This window comes from Ursus arctos, unplaced genomic scaffold (genome assembly GCF_023065955.2).
Source record: "Ursus arctos isolate Adak ecotype North America unplaced genomic scaffold, UrsArc2.0 scaffold_2, whole genome shotgun sequence".
NCBI classification, from domain to species: domain Eukaryota; kingdom Metazoa; phylum Chordata; class Mammalia; order Carnivora; family Ursidae; genus Ursus; species Ursus arctos.
In genome coordinates, this window is record NW_026622874.1 from 62547637 (window position 1) to 62564073 (window position 16437).

A 16437-nucleotide genomic window follows, 5' to 3' on the forward strand; every position below is an offset into this window, starting at 1 on the left:
ACTTTCTTCTCAACACACCAGCCTTTCCTGATTCTCTGTGACAATGCAAATGTGCTCCTCCCTCAACCCTGGACACCTACTCAGACTCTCACTTCCCCTCTTGGTCTGACTCTCCTTTCTTGTTTCCAGCTTCTCCTTGTCACCAGCTTCCATCCTGCTCCCTGTCCCCTAATTCAGAACAAATCCTGTGTGGCATAGAAAAGTCACCCCACCTCTCAGGCCTTTCCTTCTCTGGATAGTAACACATGAAAACACACAGGTCCCTGCACCCAGCACTGGAACCTGCTGTCACTCTGTCCTTCCTGCCCTTGTGACGCCTCCCATGTATTTTCTTCCCCATCTCACTCCCACCCCAGTCATTCACATCTGACTTCTCACTGCTTGTGTTAAAAAAACAAAATCAACCAGGTATATTTGAATATCCAGTTGTTTTTATTAAGTGATTCAAGAATGGGGCAGCACTCCATCTGGCAGGTATAGAGGAACTCTGAGGAGATGTATAAATGGGAAGATTTTATAGGAAGGATGTTGACAGAAGAGATAGGAGTGTTTCAGGGAAGGTCACCTTCCCTTAATTGGGAGAGCAGGGGTGTTATCATGCAGATGACCTCCCCTCCTTGCAGGTGGAGAGGGCCCATGTGACAGAGTACTTCACTGGTGCTGACCAGAGAATTCTCACTGACAGGTGAACATTTCTAGGGGAAGTGGTAACTGTAGTTAGGTTAGGGATTAAGCAAGTTTTGGGTACTTGACCTGGCCTGAGGTGCCATTTTGGGCCAACTGGTCTCTTTAACAGTTGCTCTATTTGCTTGTCCAGACTCCCCCATGATTGCCTGTGTAACAGAACCAGCAACCACCAGTTCACCATGATTCTTAGGGAGGAACCAGTAGCCATCACAGAGACCACAGGACATTGAAACATCTGCAGAATACTCCTTCATTCTGACTTGGATTCATATATACTCACTCACCGAGCAGTCACTTAGCATCTGCCTGGATGCAAGCACCGTGCTACACTCATGAAAATAGTTTTCACGATGCCATCACTTTACGCAAGGAGCTTTTAATTCTACTTGGGAAGAAAAACACATAAACCAAGATCTATCTATTCTGGTGTGCTGAGTTACTTTTTCTTTGTTGGTTGGCTGATTTTAAGTTCTAGTACCCTTAACATACAGTGTTATATTAGTTTCAGGGGTACAGTATAAGGACTCTACAATCCTATACATTACTCAGTGCTCATCAATATGACTGTAATGCTAATCCCCTTCACCTGTTTCCCCCATCCCCCCACCCACATCCCCTCTGGGAACCAGCAGTGTGTTCTCTATAGATCAGATTCTGTTTTTACCCTTGTCACTTTTTTTCTTTGTTCATTTTGGGTTTTTTCTCAAATTCCACATATGAAGAAATCATATGGTATTTTTCTTTCCCTGACTGATTATTTCACTTACCATCATACTCTAGCTCCATCCATGTTGTTGCAAATAGTAGAATTTCAGCCATTATTATGCCTGAGTAATATTCCATTGTGGGTACATACCACACTTTTTTTTTCCATATTCCTCTCTCTATTGGCACTCGTGTTGCTTCCATACATGGAGTATCGTAAATACTGCTGCAGTAAACATTGGGGTGCATGTTTCCTTTCATTTTAGTGTTTTCACGTTTTGGGGGTAAATATCCAGTAGTAGGATTATTGGGTCATAGGATAATTTTGTTTTTAATTTTTTGAGGAACCTCCATACTGCTTTCTATCATGGCTGTACCAGTTTGCATTCCCACCAAGTGTACAGGAGTTCCCTTTACACCACTTTCTCTACAACACTTGTTTCTTGTGTGTTTTTGAATTTAACCAATGTGACAGGTGTGAGCTGATATCTCATTGTGGTTAGGATTTGCATTTCCCTGATGGTGAGTGATGTTGAGCATTTTTTCCTGTGTCCATTGGCTATCTGGATGTCTTCTTTAGAGAAATGTCTACTCATGTCTTCTACCCATTTTTAATTGGATTATTTGTATTTTGGTGTTGAGTTGTCCAAGTTCTTTATATATTTTTGATACTAACCTTTTATCAGGTATGTTATTAGGATATATCTACTCACATTCAGTAGACTGTCCAATAGTTTTGTTAACTTTTTCCTTTGCTGTGCAAAAGCTTTTTATCTTGAGGAAGTCCCAATAGTTCATCTTTGCTTTTGTTTCTCATGCCTTTGGAGATGTGTCTAGCAAGCAGTTGCTGCGGCCAAGGTCAAAGCGGTGCTGCCTGTGTTCTCCTAAAGAATTTTGCTGGATTCCTGTCTCATATTTAGGTCTTTCATACATTTTGAGTTTATTTTTGTGTATGTTGTGAGAAAATGGTCCAGTTTCATTCTTCTGCATGTAGCTGTCCAATTTTCCCAACACCATTTGCTGAAGAGACTGTCTTTTTACCATTGGATAGTCTTTCCTGCTTTGTTGAAAACCAGTTGACCATAGAGTTGAGAGTCCATTTCTGGGTTGTCTATTCTGTTCTATTGATCTCTGTGTCTGTTTTAGTGCCCATACCATACCATCTTAATAGCTTTGTAATACAGCTTGAAGTCTGGAATTATGATGCCACCAGCTTTGGATTCCTTTTTCAACATTCCTTTGGTTATTCAGGGTCTTTTCTGGTTCCATACAAATTTTAGGATTATTTCTTCCAGCTCCGTGAATAATGTTGATGGTATTTTAATAGGGATTGCACTGAAAGTGTAGATTACTCTGGGCAGCTTTGATGTTTTCACAATATTTTTTCTTCCATTCAATGAGAATGTAATGTTTTTTCATTTCTTTGTGTCTTCCTCAATTTCTTTCTTAAGTGTTCTATAGTTTTCAGAGCACAGATCTTTTACCCCTATGGTTAGGTTTATTCCTAGGTATCTTGTGGGTTTTGATGGAATTGTAAATGCACTGATTCCTTGATTTCTCTTTATTCTCCCTTATCATTAGTGTATAGAAATGCAGCTGATTTCTGTGCACTGATTTTATATCCTGCCACTTTGCTGAATTCCTGTATGAGTTCTAGCGATTTTTGAGTAGCGTCTTTTGGGTTTTCAACATAGAATATCATATCATCTGTGAAGAGGGAGAGTTTGACTTCTTCTTTGCCAATTTGGATGCTTTTTATTTCCTTTTGTTGTCTGATTGGTGAAGTTAGGACTTCCAGTACTATGTTGAACAGCAGTGGTAAGAGTAGACATGCCTGTCATGTTCCTGACTTTAGGGGGAAAGCTCTCAGTTCTTCCCTGTTGAGGATGATATTTGCTGTGGGTTTTTCATATATGGTATTTAATATCATTTCATATATGATATTGAGGTATGTTCCCTCTATCCCTACACTGCAGAGGGTTTTTATCAAGAAAGAATGCTGTATTTTGTCAAATGTTTTTCTGCATCCATTGAGAGGATCATATGGCTCTTGTGCTTTCTTTTATCAATGTGGTGTATCACATTGATCAATCTGTGGATGTTGAACCACTCTTGCAGCCCAGGAATAAATCCCGCTCGGTTGTCGTGAATAATCTGTTTAATATACTGTTGGATCCTATTATCTAGTATCTCTTTGAAAATAGTCGCATCCATGTTCATCAGGGATATTGGTCTGTAATTCTCTCCTTTTTTGGTGGGGTCTCTGCCAGGTTTTGGGATCAAGGTAATTCTGGCTTCATAGAATGAGTTTGGAAGTTTTCCTTCCATTTCTATTTTTTGAAACAGCTTTGGAAGAATAGGTATTATTTCTTCTTTAAATGTTTGGTAGACTCCACTGGGAGACCATCTGGCCCTGGACTCTTGTTTGTTGGGAAATTTTTGATTCCTGTTTCAATTTCTTTGCTGGTTATGGGTCTGTTCAGGTTTTCCATTTCTTCCTGTTTCAGTGTTTATAGTTTATATGTTTCTAGGAATGCATCGATTTCTTCCAGATTGCCTAATTTGTTGGCACATAATTGTTCATAATATTATTTTATAGTTGTATTTTTCAGCGTTGGTTATGATCACTCCTCTTTCATTTATGATTTTATTTATCTGGGTCCTTTCTCTTTTCTTTTTGATATATCTGGCTAGGGGTTTATCAATCTTATTAATTCTTTCAAAGAACAAGCTTCTAGTTTGGTTGATCTATGCTACTGTTATTTTGACTTCTATATCATTAATTTCTGCTCTAATCTTTATTATTTTTCTTCTCCTGTTGAATTTAGGCTCTATTTGCTGGTTGGTTTTTTTTCCAACTCCATTAGGTGTAAGGTTAGGTTGTATATTTGAGACTTTTCTCATTTCTTGAGAAAGGCCTGTATTGCTCTCTACTTCCCTCTTAGGACCACCTTTGCTGCCTCCCAAAGTTCTGAACTATCATGTTTCAATCTTCATTTGTTTCTATGTATTTTTTAAGTTCTTTTTTAATTTCCTGGTTGACCTATTCATTCTTTAGTAGGATGTTCTTTAACTTCCATGCATTTGTGTTCCATCCAAATTTTCTCCTGTGATTGAGTTCAAGTTTAAAGCATTGTGGTCTGAAATATGCATGGTATAATCTCAATCTTTTGGTACCAGATGAGACCTGATTTGTGACCCAGTATGTGATCTATTCTGGAGAATGTTCCATGTGCACTCGAGAAGAATGTGTATTCTATGACTTTAGGATGAAATGCTCTGAATATATTTCTGAGATCTATCTGTTCCAGTGTGTCATTCAAAGCCCTTGTTTCCTTGTTGATCTTCTGCTTGGATGATCTGTCCATTACTGTGACTGGGGTGTTAAAGTCCTCTCCTGAGGAGGGGCAAGATGGCGGAGGAGTGGGGGGCTCCGTTTCAACTGGTCCCCTGAATTTAGCTGAATATCTACCAAGCCAGTCTGAACACCCACAAATCAGCCTGAGATGTAAGATTATCTGTCCGGATCTCTTCAGGGGCAGAGGATCGTCAGTTGAGAGTAGGAAGGACAGAGTTGTGATCGCACGGACAGATATCGGAGGATAAACAGAATGGGGATGGAACCACCAGAAGCTAGCCACTAGGAAGTAATATGATGCCCCAGTGAAAAAGCATCCTGCACCTGGGGACCAGTGATAGCTTGGAGAGCGGTGGCAGAGGGACAGCAAGGGCCTGATAACATTGCTCAAACAGAATCTGGGAGCCTAAGGGGCAAACGCGGGGATGAGGGCAGCCACTTGCACAGACCCGGGGCGCCGGCTGCCGCAGCACTGCCTACACCCACCCAGACTGTGATCGCTCTTGGTTTTGGAGGCACAGGGGGCAGAGACAAGCAGGAGTCTGGGTCAATGACTACTGAGAGGGTCACTGGGGGCGTGCACCGCCTGTGGGAGGGCACTTACAGAGGGGGAGACTGTGTTCTGGAGGGTTCAGAGAGGAGCAGACTGTGGCTTCTCACCTCTGGGACGGAGGTCTAAGAGTGGACATTTTCCTTTGCTCTGACCCTCTGAAAAGGCATGAAAAGCCGCCAGAGAACAAAAGTCCAAAACGCCATTTTCCACGGAGCCCAGCCCCTTGATACGGGCAGGGCAACTCTGCCCAAGCAGAGTTGCCTGAAAAACAACAGGCAGGCTCCTCCCCCAGAAGACAAGCTGGAAGAACAGGAGGATGACAACCCGAAGGTCCCCATAAAACTGTAAAACTCCAACCAGGGGACTATAGTATATTGAGCTCCTGGTGTTGCCTCACAGCCTATGTATTTCTTAGATATAACTTTTTAAAAAAATTCTTCTTCATGTTTCATCTCTGTTTTTCTCTTTTTACATACTTATCATTTCAACTAGAGGTTTAATACAACATATTCCATAGTAAGTTTTTAACTTGTACCTTTTCACGTCTTTATTTTTTTCTTTAGATAGATAGATAGATAGATAGATAGATAGATAGATAGATAGAGATAGAAGCATCAATGTAGTCTTTTTTTCCCTATTCAATACTACCTTTACATATTTACCAGTTTTAATTTCCCTGTAACTCTGGGAAGTAGGGTTCTCTAACAAAGAGAACAAATTACACCCAGGAAGACCTGAAACACCCTACCTTACCCACATTGAGAGATTATAGCCCCCTTCCCTCTCCCCCATTCTTGTTCTGAACTTTATAAATCTCATTCTTGGGTTTCATTTTGGCTGGATTTTTTTTGGTGGTGGCTTCTGATCACTTGGAACTTTCCCAGGGTGCACCTTTCCTGGATTCTGGTTGATATTTTTGACTCTACACTCCCTCAACCGCCCCTCAACAAAATGAATAGGAGGAGGAACTCCCAACAAAGAAAAGAACCAGAGACAATGGCCTCTCCCTTAGACCTAATAGATATGGATATAAGCAAGACATCAGAAATAGACTTCAGGGTAACAAATATGAGGACAATAGCTAGGCTTGAGAAAACCATTAATGGCAACATAGAAACTCTAAGGGTAGAAATGAGAGCTAATCAGGCCAAACTTAATGCTATGAATGAAATGCAGTCTAAACTAGATACTCTAACAGCCAGGGTAAATGAGGCAGAAAATGAATTAGTGATCTAGAGTATAAACTGATAGAGAGGAAGGAACAGGAGGAGGCCTGGGGGGAAAAAACAGTTTAAAATCCATGAGAATAGACTTGAAGAAATCAACGACATCATGAAATATTCCACTGTCAGAATTATTGGGATCCCTGAGGAGGTGGAGAGAGAGGACTAGAAGATATATTTGAGCAAATTGTAGCTGAGAATTCCCTAATCTGGGGAATGAAATAAGCATTCGTGTCCTAGAGGCAGAGAGGACTCCTCCCAAGATCAAGGAGAACAGACCAATGCCTCAGCATGTAATAGTAAAACTCGCAAATCTTAGAACCAAGGAAGCCATCCTAAGGGCAGTTAGGGGGAAGAGATTCTTTATGTACAAAGGGAGGAACATCAGAATATGTCAGACCTGTCCAGATAGACCTGGCAAGCCAGAAAGGGCTGGCAAAACATATTCAGGGTGCTAAATGAGAAGAACATGCAGCCAAGAATACTTTATCCAGCAAGGCTGTCATTCAGAATGGATGGAGAGATAATGAGCATCCAGGACTGGGAGAAACTGAAAGAATATGTGACCACCAAGCCAGCCCTGCAAGAAATATTAAGGGGGATTCTATAAAAGAGGAAAGACCCCAAGAGTAATATGGACCAGAAATTTACAGAGACAATACATAGAAACAGGAACTGTACAGACAATAAGATGGCAACAAACACATAACTTTCAGTAGTAACCCTTAACTTGAACAACTGAAGTGCTCCCATGAAATGACACAGGGTTGCAGATTGGATACAAAGACAGGACTCATCCATATGCTGTCTACAAGGGACTCATCCATATGCTGTCTACAAGAGACTCATTTTGAACCTAAAGACACCTCCAGACTGAAAGTGGGGGGATGGAGAAAAATTTTTCATGCCAACAGACCTCAAGAAAGCTGTGGTAGCAATTCTTATATTGGACAAATTAGAATTTAAACCAAAGACTGTAAAAACAGATCCAGAGGGACACTATATCATTCTTAAAGGATCTATCCAACAAGAAAATCTAACAATTGTAAATATCTATGTCCCCAACATGGGAGCATCCAACTACATAAGCCAGCTGTTAAGCAAAAAAAAGAATCAGATTGACAATAATACGTTAATAGTAGGAGATTTTAACACTCCACTCTCAGCACTAGACAGATCATCTAAACAGAAGATCAGCAAAGAAACAAGAGCTTTGAATGACGCATTGGACTGGATGGACTTCGTAGATATATACAGAACATTCCACCCTAAAACAACATAATACTCATTCTTCTCAAATGCACATGGAACTTTCTCCAAATTAGACTACATACTGGGTCACAAATCAGGTCTCAGCCAACAACAAAAGATTGAGATTATGCCCTGCATGGTATCAGACCACAATGCCTTGAAACTGGAATTCAATCACAAGAAAAAAATTTGAAGGAATTCAAACACTTGGAAGTTTAAGAGCATCCTGCTAAAGAATGAATGGGTCAACCAGGAAGTTAAAGAAGAACTTAAACAATTCATGGAAACGAGTGAGAATGTAAACGCATTGGTCCAAAACCCATGGGACACTGCAAAGGTGGTCCTAAGGGGGAAATACATAGCCATCCAAGCCTCTTTCAAAAAAATTTAGAAAAATCCCAAATGCACATGCTAACCCTACACCTAAAGGAGCTGGAGAAAGAACAGCAAATAAAACCTAAATCCAGCAGGAGAGGAGAAATAATAAAGATTAGAGCAGAGATCAGTGAAATAGAAACCAGAAAAAACAGTAAAACAGATCAACAAATCTAGAAGCTGGTTCTTTGAAAGAGTTAATAAGATCGATAAACCACTGGCCAAACTTACCCAAAAGAAAAGAGAAAGGACCCAAATTAATAAAACCATGAATGAAAGGGGAGAGATCATGACTAACACCAAGGAAATAGAAACAATGATTAGAAATGATTACCAGCAACTATATGCCAACAAATTAAGCAACCTGGAAGAATTGGACGCCTTCCTGGAAACTTAGAAACTACCAAGACTGAAACAAGAAGAAATAGACAATCTCAATAGATGAATAACCAATAATGAAATTGAAGCAGTAATCAAAGACCTCCCAAAAAACAAAAGTACAGGGCCAGATGGCTTCCCAGGGGAATTCTAACAAACATGCAAAGAAGAAATAATACCTATTCTCCTGAAGCTGTTCCAAAACAAAACAAAACAAAACAAAACAAAACAAACAAACAAAACCAGAAGGAAAACTTCTAAACTCCTTCTATGAGGTGAGCATTACCCTGATCCCAAAACCAGGCAAAGACTCCATCAAAAAAGGAGAATTACAGACCCATATCCCTGATGAACATGGATGAGAAAATAATCAATAAGATCCTAGCTAATAGGATCCAACAGTACATTAAAAGGATTATTCACAACCAAGTGGGTTTTATGCCTGGGATGCAAGGGTGGTTCAACATTCACTAATCAATCAAAGTGGTAGAGCACATCAATAAAAGAAAAGACAAGAACCATATAATCCTCTCAATTGATGCAGAAAAAGAATTTGACAAAATACAACCTCCTCCATTGCTGATTAAAATTCTTCAGAGTATAGGGATAGAAGGAACATTCCTCAATATCATAAAAACCACCTATGAAAAGCCCACAGCAGATATCATTATCAATGGGGAAAGCTGAGAGCCTTTCCCTTAAGATCAGGAACACAACAGTGATGGCCGCTCTCGCCACTATTGTTCAACATAGTACTAGAAGTCCTAGCCTCAGCAATCAGACAACAAAAAGAAATAAAAGGCATCCAAATTGGCAAAGAAGAAGTCAAACTCTCCCTCCTCACAGAGGACATGATACTTTATGTGGAAAACTCAAAAGACTCTACCCCCAAATTACTAGAACTCATACCACAATTCAGCAGTGTGACGGAATACAAAATCAATGCACAGAAATCAGTTGCTTTTCTCTACACTAACAATGTAACTGTAGAAAGAGAAATTAGAGTCAATTGCATTCACAATAGCAACAAAAACCATAAGATACCTAGGAATAAACATAACTAAAGAGGTAAAGGATCTATACTCTAGAAACTACAGAACACTCATGAAAGAAATTGAGGAAGACACAAAAAGTTGGAAAAATATTCCATGCTCATGGAGTGAAAGAATAAACACAGTTAAAATGTCTACCCTGTCCAGAGCAATTTACACTTTCAATGCCATTCCTATTAAAATACCATTGGCATTTTTCAAAGAGGTGGAACAAAAAATCCTAAAATTTGTATGGAACCAGAAAACACCCCGAATCTCCATGGGAATGATGAAAGAGAAAAACAAGGCTGGGGCATCACATTACCTGCCTTCAAGCTGTAGTACAAAGCTGTGATCACCAAGAGACCATGGTACTGACACAAAAACAGACACATAGACCAAAGGAACAGAATAGAGACTCCAGAAATGGACCCTCAATTCTATGATCAAATAATCTTTGACAAAGCAAGAATAAATATCCAATGGAAAAAAGACAGTCTCTTCAATAAATGGTGCTGGGAAAATTGTACAGCTACATATAGAAGAATGAAACTGGACCATTCCCTTAGACCATACATAAAGATAAACTCAGAATGGATAAAAGACCTCAATGTGAGACAGGAATCCCTCAATATCCTAGAGGAGAACATAGGCAGCAACCTCTTCGACATCAGCCACAGTAACTTCTTTCAAGACATGTCTCCAAAGGCAAGTGAAACAAAAGCAAAAATGAATTTTGAGACTTCATCAAGAAAAAAAGCTTCTGCACAGCAAAGGAAACAATCAACAAAACTAAGAGGCAGCCCACGGAATGGGAGAAGATATTTACAAATGACATTATAGATAAAGGGCTGGAATCCAAGATCTGTAAAGAACTTCTCAAACGCAACACCCAAAAAACTAATAACCCAGTTAAAAAATGGGCAGAAGACATGAACAGACAATTCTCCAAAGAAGACATACAAATGGCCACAGACACATGAAGAAATGTTCAACACCACTAGCCATCAGGGAAATACAAATCAAAACCACAATGCGATACCACCTTACACCAGTTAGAATGGCAAAAATTGGCATGGCGAGAAACAACAAATGTTGGCGAGGGTATGAAGAAAGGAGAACCCTCTCACAGTGTTGGTGGGAATACAAGCTGGTGGAGCCACTCTGGGAAACAGTATGGAGGTTCCTCAAGATGTCAAGAATAGAGGTACCCTATGACCCAGCAATTGCACTACTAGGTATTTACCCCAAGGATAAAGATGTAGTGAAAAGAAGGTGCACATGCACCCCAATGTTCATAGCAGCAATGTCCACAATAGCCAAACTGTGGAAGGAGCTGCGATGCCTTTCACCAGACGAATGGATAAAGAAGATGTGGTCCATACATACAATTGACTATTACTCAGCCATCAAAAAGAATGAAATCTTGCCATTTGCAATGATGTGGGTGGAACTAAAGGGTATTATGCTAAGTGAAATAAGAGAAAGACAAATATGATTTCACTCAGGTGTGGAATTTAAGAAACAAAACAGAGGAACATAGGAGAAGGGTAGGAAAAATGAAATAAGACAAAATCAGAGAGGGAGGCAAACCATAAGAGACTCTTAACAATAGGAAACAAACTGAGGGTTGCTTGAGGAGAGGTGCTTAGGGGAAATGGGGTATTTGGCTTTGGAGAAGCATTTTCCTTGTGTAACCTCCTCCACGCTCCCCCCTCTCTCTCTCTCCCTCTCTCTCTCTCTCCCCTTCTCTTCCTCTCTCCCTCTCTCCCTCCCTCCTCTCTCTACTGTCTTAAATCAGGGCTCCCTCTCATCCACAGCACTCATGATCCATTTCTCCCCCAAGTCATGTCTCTGCACTTCCTACCTTCTGTGATGTGGCCTCTTCTCTGCCTCTAGCTGTGCCGTCTGTTCTGTCAGTCCTCAAATCGATTTCTTGGGTACTCAGAATGATTTTATATTTATCTAGCTGTGTTTAGGGTCCAGGCAAGCTTGGGATCCTCCTCTTATGCCACCATGTTAGCTCCTCCCTGCAAACCCTCTTGTTTCTTTTTCTGTCCTTTCCTTTAACTTTCTGGTGGTGAGACGGCTTCAGATGTACCCTCCTGGCAAGTTTCTTCTACACAATTTCTCTGCCTTGTCGCACACATGTTTTATCTTCAGGCAGCTTCTCTGGTGCTGAAAATGGATTGTACTTGTTTCAGGCTTTATAACCTCACACCTTATCATCCAGAACAAGAGAGAGCATCTCATTCCCCTGCCATCAAGCCCAGGAATCAGGCAACAGGTCCAATCCTACAGATGTCTGCAGTTAAATAAGTGGAATGGTCACAGGCAAAACTGTGTTTCTCCTCAGAGGCTCAGAGACATCAGCAAAGATCCAGAGGAGTGTGAATTCCCTCAGCCAGGTGATAAGACTTTTAACAAGAAGACCATCAACCATCTCAACTACTACCAACATGTCAGGAAGAAAAAGAAGAAGAAAAAGCTATAAATGTGGCATATATTCAACACAGATTTTTATTGAGGACATGTCCCATGCAGGTGAAACACCTTTCTAAGATTACAAATATTAAAAAGACATGGACTTTGTTCTCAAGAATCCTAAGAATTAGAAGGGACAAGGGTCCTAACTGGGGGTAACAAGTGGTGGGAGGTGAGGTGTAGATTTATGAAAGTTCAGGAAAAGGTGGTGGAAATTCTCAACAGGCAGAGACTGCTTCTACTTGTGAATCAGGGAGGGTTCTCTGGAGGAAATGACATCTCATGCTTGTTCCTCCATGCAGGTGCTGGGGCCTCGTTCCATTCAGAGATAAATTTGAGATTTAAGTTCCAGACCAAGTGAGAACAACAAGAACAACAAAATGCTAAATTACACTAAGTGAATGTAGACAACTGATGATTAAGCAGAAATGAAAGACAAAGTTGCACACAGATTGTTACAAGGACATCACCGCTGAGCTGGGTTTAGGTAAACACTGGAGCTTGGGATGCTGGGATCTCTGACACTGCACTGAGGTCTCCACCGTGTTTTCCTGGGAACAGCAGAGGAGGAAGTCACTCTGTAGCATGTTGACATGAGGACTACAGAGAGAAAGGTCACTGGGAGGAGGGCTGAGGACAGGCTGAAATGTGGGGAGACATGTACGAAGAGCAGGAAGGTGGCTCCAGAGACTTACCAGCACTTCCAGAGCCACAGCACCAGACCTGCCAGAAGCACCACGGGCACTATCACCGCCAGGAAGACCAAGCCCATGGAGTGGGGCTGCTCTGTGTGTTTAGTGCACAGAGGATGTCACTTCCCAACCACCCCGGGTTGAACTGCACCTCCCTGGTCCTCTTTGCTCTTGTCACCCTCTGCCTCACCAACTGCCCTTCCTCCTCTCTCTTCTCCCATCCCTCCTCAGAGATGGACCCTTCACCCAACCCTCTGCATCCTCCCACATCTAGAGGGCCCCCACTCTCAGTTCTCCATCCCTTGGTTTACTGATGTTAGTCATTTTTGGTCTAGAATCCCTAGCAACCCAAATTTTTCATCTGCCTTTCATCCTCTGCTCTAACACCAACCACCCCCTTTCGCAGCCAGGTCCAGCTCTTTCTCACCCCAGTAGAGGACCATGACCTGGCCTCCTAGACTGCTGTGTCTCACTCGGCAGGACAGGCCAGCTGCCTCCCGGGCCACCACGTCCAGCATCACTCGGAGATACCATGTCCCATCAGCATGGGGCAGGATGTCGCCTCGCTGGGTGCCCCGCTGCTCCTGCTCACCCCGCATCCACATCACCCCCACGGACTTGGGGTAGAAGCCGGAGACATGGCACACCAGCAGCAGACGGCCTGGACCCGGACTGGGGCCAGTGGACAGCCAGGCCTCTGGCCTCACTGCAGACATAGGACACGAATTCACAGACTGAGAAGGTAGATATTCACATCGCTTTAGATAAACACATCTTTCTACCTCTAGAAACCTGTCACCACCATCCCCTCTCCCTCATGTCCTCATCTTATCCTGAATTTAAATAAAACTTTGCAAATGTATGATTGCAGAATAGAGACTTATGGAGGGAGAGAGCAGGACTGACCTTGCCGCAGGAGATATGCTTTCCCTGCATCAAGAAGACCCAAGAAGAAACGCGGGAGGATGTCATTGATGTGCACGTGGACTATCTTATTAACCACGTAGTACTGATTGAATAGTTTGCAGATCTGCTGAGCCCTACTTCCTCCCTTTGGAGATGGCTGCCATGTCATGTTCTGGAAGTTCACAAGATCTGATCCTTGATAAGCAATCCTCAGGTAGCATTCTAATGCTTTCCCAAAATGCAGCTCACAGCCTTTGACTACCTGTACCTGAAAAGGATCTGGGAAGAGAAATTGTGAGTTACAGGACAGGGGAAGTGAAAGAGATGAAATGAGATGAGTGGAAGCCAAGGATGGTAGAAGCAGAGGGAGAAGTTCAGGTGATTGGAAGGAATGAGTAGACTTTGGCTTGAGGGGAGGCTTAGACAAAGGGGAAGTGGTGGTCACTGGAGGCAGAAGAAGAGGTGAATGATTGAGGAAGGAATAAATGTTGGAGGAGAAACATGAAGGTTGTGGGCAGAGAATAGGGAAGGGCTCAGTGGAAGAGCTGGGGTAAAAACAGTCTAGGGTGCAGGGAGAGCATTGGGTACAGGGAACACATAGAGAGACATCGCTGCTGGAATTGAATGGGGAGAAAAGTACAATTCAAGGAGTCAGTCCAGGAAAGGGGTGGTCATGGGAGACACTAATGAGAAACAGGAGAGCACAGCCTGTTGTCAATGAGAGGAGTGGGAAGTAGCAGAAGACATGAAGCTTTTCAAGAATCACGGTCTGGCTTCTACCCCCCAGCACAACTGGGTGCAATTCAGCTTTATGATGGGGAGATATGAGCTTTAGAAGCCAGTGGAGGTTCTTTCCTAGAGGAAGAAGGAACCCAAGGAGACATACACACCTGCCACTTCCATCCTACCTGCCCATAGGAATCTGAACTCACATTCAAGCTGCCATTGGCGGACATGGTTATGAAATATTGGAGGAAATCCAGTGGAGAATATATGCAAGGACCTTTCCTGTTCCTTCAGCTCCTTATTGCTGAAGTTGCCCTTGGACCAAGGCTGCAGGTAAGTGAAAGCGCCAGTCTTGCTGTCCCAGCCATGAGTCTGCAGCTCATCCAGCCAAGCTGAGCCTTGATTTTGCGTCCAGGAACGGCTGTAAAAGGATGAGGTCAGGATCATTCAAATGGAGATCGGCAACTGGAAATCTGTGGAAAAGAACAGATAGACTGGAAGAGGAGGGCATTGGGAAGGAGACAGAAATGAGAAGAAAGTGCCAGGGTTGGGAACCAAAATCTGGAGGACAAGGAAGCCATAGTTGTCTCAGGAGACATGTGGTGCCCCAGAGCCCTGAGCTTCGTACCCAACCCTCAGAGAAGCACACGGCCCTGGGTTTGGGGATGCTCAGGACGGAACCAGGCTGGCACTCTCCCTCCCCAGGTGTGTGCTGGGGAGACCATATCACCAGTGCACACACACACGGACATAAATGCACACATGTGCACACACACCATAAGTGCACAGATGTACGGGAGCACAAACATGCATACACAATCCTACAAACTTACAGCAATGTACATACCCTAACACAAGCGAGCCTACACATGCACATGGACACACGTGCACAAAAACAGACACGCACACACACATGCACATGTACAAACTCATACACATATTAAAACAGACACAGACAGACAGACAAGCACATGTACACACATGATGTACACAGACTTGCACACTCACAGACACACACAGATGCACACAAGGCACCCATACACGCAAACTCGTGCATACTTACACACACATATGCACCATACAGACACACAAGGGCATGTACACACATCACACAAAGACTGGCACAAACACACACACACACACACACATGCACACTCACATGTGCACCCACAGGGCAGGGCCAGAGGTCTCACCATCTTCACTGCCACCATCTGGGAGGAGAACCACGAACAACACAAGTTGCAGGAAAAGCATCGTATCTGCAGATGTTCTCTCTTTCTCCGACAAAGTCAGCCTTTGACGGCTGTTCTAACGAACCTACCCACACACAGCACCTCTCCTCTGACTTCCTTCTCCACACACCAGCCTTCCCTGAGTCTCTGCACCAATGCAAATGTGCTCCTCCTTCAATCCTGGACACCTACTCAGACTCTCACTTCCCCTCCTGTTTGACTCTCTTCTCTGGCCTCCATCCTGCTCCCCATCCCCTAATTCAGAGGCTACAGAACAAGTCCTGTGTGGCATAGAAAAGTCATCCCACCTCTCAGGCCTTTTCTTTTCACCCAGTCAGTAACCCATGAAAACATATGGCTCCCAGCACCCAGCCCTGGACCCTGCTGTCACTCTGTCCCTCCTGCCCTGTGACACCCCCATCTATTTCCTTCCTCTTCTCACCCCCCACCCCAGCTCATTCACATCCCTGACTTCTCCCTGCTTGTGTTAAAAAACAAAACCAACCAGGTATATTTGAAGATCGAATTGATTTTATTAAGTGATTCAAGAATTGGGCAGCACCCCATCTGACAAGTAGAGGGGAGCTCCTAGAAGTAGCAAAAATGGGAGGTTTTTATAGGAAGGAGACTGTTAGCAAAAGATAAGAAAGTCATGTTTCAGGGAAGGTCATCTTCCTTAATTGGGAGAGCAGGGGTGTTATCATTCAGATGATCACCCCTCCCTGGGGCTGTAGAGGGCCCATGTGACAGATCACCTCACTGGTGCTGACCAAAAAATTCCTTACTGATGGGTGAACCTTTCTGGGGGAGGTGGAAACTGCAGTTAGATCAGGGGT

The 16437-nt window shown here is 42.9% G+C and overlaps 1 pseudogene; it reads right to left on the reverse strand.

Annotated features, from left to right (window-relative positions):
• Nucleotides 1-12511: 12511 nt before the first annotated feature.
• On the reverse strand, nucleotides 12512-15623 carry LOC113246694 (T-cell surface glycoprotein CD1a-like; annotated as a pseudogene).
• Nucleotides 15624-16437: the final 814 nt, after the last annotated feature.